Raw genomic sequence first — 4,810 nt, 5'->3', positions numbered from 1 at the left:
AATAAGTAAAACCTAATTTTAAAATAAAGTATTATCCTTATATCAATTAGTTAATGAAAAAGTCATCTTTCTTAATTATGTCAAAGATAGAATTCTATTCTTGAACTATACATTGCATCATAATAAGGCAAGAGCAAACTTCTCTCTCATAATAGAAGCAAAGGGGCTATGTATGAATGTGTACAAAGCTTCCCAAAATTAGTTGAGGTCCATGGTCATTAAAGAAAAAAAAAGTAACAAAGGATACATTTTATTCTTCCAAAAATAAACTCGATAAAAGTTTACTCAAGTTATACAACAGAGACAACAATCCCTTGATGAGGTGGCACTTTTAAGAAATACACAAAGGATTGATGTAATAGAAATATGACATTATAAACTGAGGAGCATTTGTTTTTTAATTCAAGGCAAAACTCACAAATGTGTAGCAGAAAAAGTTCTCAGAACCTAGTTTTAATACCTAATAATAGTTCTCTCCCTGTGATTACAAATGCCATATCAAAATGTAACAACATAATACTAGTGAATATTTTAAGCTTTAAGAATGTAATGGCATTTATTAGTATGAAATCATATGGACTGTTAACCAAACTGGAGTACCCAAAAGATTTTGTGAAAAGAAATAAATATTGGTATAAAATCAGAGAATACCACTTAAGAAATGAATTTCAAACAAATACTGACAATATTGTAGAACATATATGTCCAGAAGTAGACATCATTCATATGATATCAGAATCAAATAGCAATTATATAGTATTGTGCTGAAATATTATAGCTCATAAAATAGATGCAACACAATCATAAATTTAGGCAAAGCATACAACAACAAAGGAAAGACATTGGGCTCTTTCAATTTTTGACACCATAACCTAAAAGAACTGTATAGATTTCAAATTACTCAGAGAACTAAAAAAATGTCTTTCTGAAACAATAAAGGAAGCTGACACAGGAAGTATTACAATAAGTTATAGATAATTAAAATAATAGTGGCAAAAGTAAACAACTGTGTATTGATTCACAGTCACTCTCATTTCTGAACAGATATGGATCACTGTGTGCAGTGTCCAGAAAGTCACTATGCAAACTCAGAGAAGAACCACTGCCTCCAGAAATATGTGAGCTTTTTGGCCTATGAAGAGCCCTTGGGAATGGCACTCACCACTGTGCTTCTCTCTACTCACAGCTGTGGTCCTTGTAGTCTTTGTAAAGCACAGAGACACACCCATTGTCAAGGCCAATAACAGGACTCTCAGCTACATCCTGCTATTGACACTCTTCCTCTGTTTACTCAGTTCCTTGCTCTTCATTGGACAGCCCAACACAACCACCTGCATCTTGCAGCAGACAGCATTTGGAATTTTGTTCACTGTGGCTCTCTCCACAGTGTTGGCCAAAGCTATTACAGTGGTTATTGCATTCAAGGCCACTGTTCCAGATAGAATGGTGAGATGGTTAATGATATCAAGAGCCCCTAATTTCATCATTCCCATCTGCACACTGATACAACTAATTATCTGTGGGATCTGGCTGGTTACCTCTCCACCCTTCATTGATCAAGATACTCAGGCTGANCATGGTCACATCATCATTGTGTGCAACATGGGTTCAACAGTTGCCTTCCACACTGTCCTGGGATACCTCTGTTCCTTAGCACTTGGGAGCTACACCATGGCCTTCTTATCCAGAAATCTGCCTGACACCTTCAATGAAGCCAAGTTCCTGTCATTCAGCATGCAGGTATTCTTCTGTGTTTGGATCACCTTCCTCCCTGTCTATCATAGCACAAAGGGGAAGGTCATGGTGGCTATGGAAGTGTTCTCCATCTTAGCTTCCAGTATAGCACTCCTTGGACTGATTTTTGCCCCCAAGTGCTACATTATTTTGTTAAGGCCAGAAAAGAACTCCTGTCTTGGCATCAGGTACAAAAAAAAATTCAAGAAGAAATATCAATTTTAATTTAGTTAAAAATTAAAACTTATCTGTAATAGTAAATTAAATATTATCATATAAACCATTGTCACAGCATTCTGAATGTCATGTTCAGATATAAAATGTGATTATGTATGCTCATCATTCTTTATCTAATTGTATTAAACTCTCTTTGTAGTGAAACCATTAGTTTTATGTTTTAGATGCATTACACTGTGTTTGTAACATAGTTTCAATAGGTGCTCTTGTTGGCCTCCTGTCCCATACCTATACTAATATGGCATAAACTGATGAGTATAAAGAGCTTTCCTCTATAGACAATGTGCTGTTGTTTGAGATGTGTCACGAAGTTCAGCCATTTTGTCCTTTCATTAAAAAAAATCAAGTGAATGATGTATTTGATTTTGGACTCCAGGATATTCTATTATATTCTATAATGTAAAGTAAACAATAGTAGAGCAAATTGTCTGCAAGGATTCAATTTATCAGGTTCTTTCTGGTGATCAGAAAAAAAAAATGTCATGGTTTCAATTGACAGAAGAAGTTCTTTCTATTTTAATATAACTTTTTTTGTTTTTTTGTTTTGTTTTGTTTTTTGTTTGTTTGTTTGTTTGTTTTTTTCTCTACATGAGAGAAATGAAGCCTCTTATTCTGGACAACTACAAAAGATGACTGAGTTGGAACTTGCATTTGTTTAGAAACTTAGAACCTTCAAAAAGAATGTGAGTGACTGATCAGGCGTTTCATGGACTCTTATGGAAACACTCCATCAGAGAGAGGCATTCAGGTTCAGGTCAGATTACCAACACAACTGTGGAAGATCAGGTAGCCAAAAGTCTACAGCAGAGGTTATATGGAGGTTATATACTACATTTAAAAGCTACAATTTTGACGTATTGCTTTCCACTTTGTACTCCTTTGATCTCCTTTGTTGTCTAAATGCTCTGGCTAGGACTTCATGTACTATATTGAATAGGTAGGGTGATAGTGGGCAGCATTTTCTATTCTGATATTAGTGGGTTTGATCCAAGTTTCTCGCCATTTGGTTTGAGGTTGGCTACTTTTTTACTGTATATTGCTTTTATTATGTTTAGAGATGAGCTTTGAATTTCAGATCTTTCCAAGACTTTTATCATGAAGAGGGATGGGATTTCTCAAATGCTTTCTCAGCATGCAATGAGATAATCATGTGTTTGTTTGTTTGTTTGTTTGTTTGTTTTTTCCTTTGAGTTTGTTTATATCGTGGATTATGTTGATAGATTTCCACATTTTGACCCATCCCTGCATCCGTGGGATGAAACCTCATTTTTCATGATGGATGCTCATTGTGATGTGGTCTTGGATTCAGTTTTAGAGAATTTTATTGAATATTTTTGAATCGATGTTCATAAGGGTAATTGGTCTGAATTTATCTTTCTTTGTTGGATCTTTGTGTGGTTTAGATGTCAGAGTAATTGTGGCTTCATAGAACAAATTTGGTAGAGTACCTTCTGTTTCTATTTTGTGGAAAAGTTTGAGGAGTATTTGTATTTGGTCTTCTTTGAAAGTCTGATAGAACTCTGTATTAACCCATGTGGTCCTGAGCTTTTTCGATTTGGAGACTATTAATGACTGTTTTTATTTCTTTAATGTACATGGGACTGTTTAGATCATTAATCTGATCTTTATTTAACTTGATACCTGGTCTAGAAAATTGTCTATTTCATCCGGGTTTATCAGTTTTGTTGAGTATAGTGTTTTGTAGTAGTATCTGATGATTTTTAGATTTCCTCAGATTCTGTTGTTAGGTCTCCTTTCTCCTTTCTAATTTTGTTAATTAGGATACTGTCCCTGGGTCCTCTAATTAATCTAACTAAGGGTTTATCCATTTTGTTTATTTTTCAAAGGGTTGGGTTGATTCTTTGTATAGTTCTTTTTGTTTTCACTTGGTTGATTTCAACCCTGAGTTTGATTATTTCCTGCAGTCTACTCTTCTTGGGTAAATTTGCCTCATTTTGTTCTAGAGCTTTTGGTAAGCTGTCAAACTGGTAGTGTATGCTCTCTCCAGTTTTTTGTTTGTTTGTTTGTTTTTTGAGGCACTCAGAACTATGAGTTTTCCTCTTAGGACCGCTTGCATTGAGTCCCATAAGTATGGATATGTTGAGGCTTCATTGTCATTAAACTATAAAAAGTCTTTAATTTATTTGTTTCTTTCTTGGCCAAGTTAACATTGAGTAGAGTGTTGTTCACCTTCCAAGTGTTTGTAGGCTTTCTATTGTTTATGTTGTTATTGAAGATCAGCCTTCATCCATAGTGATCTGGTAGGATGTACTCAATTATTTCAACATTTTTGTATCTTTGATGCTGGTTTTTTGACTGATTACATGGTCAATTTTGGAGAAGGTACTGTGAGACCCCGACTTAGAGCATTTCTCCCTGGGAGCTAAAGCCCCTAAAACATTCCCCCAAGCTTGTTTTCCCTGATCTCTAAAAATATAGCTAGAAAGAAGCTCTTTGCTCTCTATAGCCATCCAAAAGCCTTTTTGTTTCTGAGCCTTACAGCCAGAGATGCATTTATTCTAATTTTACCAAGAACACCTGGCAGAGAAGAACTCTCCTCCCAACTCCTCCCAATTCCTCAGCTAGCTGTTCAAAGCCTCCTACTGTTACCACTCAGGGTTGAACTCCCCTGACCTGCTCAGTGGAAGGAGTTTGTCTTCAGCTATCTGATAATAAAACCTCTTGCAATTTGCATCAGGTGTGGTTTTCTCTCGAGTCATTAGGGTGCTGGCCAGCTCATCCTGGGACTTGAGCAAAGGCCCAGCTTCAGGGGTCTTACAGTACCATGAGGTGGTGAGAAAAGGGTATATCCTTTTGCTTTGGAATAAAATTTTCTATA

The 4,810-nt window shown here is 35.7% G+C and overlaps 1 pseudogene across 1 annotated transcript in view; it reads left to right on the top strand.

The window, feature by feature from the left end:
• Positions 1 to 1,948, top strand: part of LOC110288250 — a 24,805-nt pseudogene extending 22,857 nt beyond the window's left edge. Inside the window, exon 2 of the transcript XR_002377279.1 lies at positions 1,045 to 1,948. The product of XR_002377279.1 is annotated as a vomeronasal type-2 receptor 116-like (transcript). The remainder of the gene's footprint in view (positions 1 to 1,044) is intronic.
• Positions 1,949 to 4,810: the final 2,862 nt, after the last annotated feature.

This window comes from Mus caroli, unplaced genomic scaffold (genome assembly GCF_900094665.2).
Source record: "Mus caroli unplaced genomic scaffold, CAROLI_EIJ_v1.1 scaffold_15348_1, whole genome shotgun sequence".
In the NCBI taxonomy this organism is placed as follows: Eukaryota; Metazoa; Chordata; class Mammalia; order Rodentia; family Muridae; genus Mus; species Mus caroli.
This window is presented reverse-complemented; position numbering and strand designations above follow the sequence as displayed.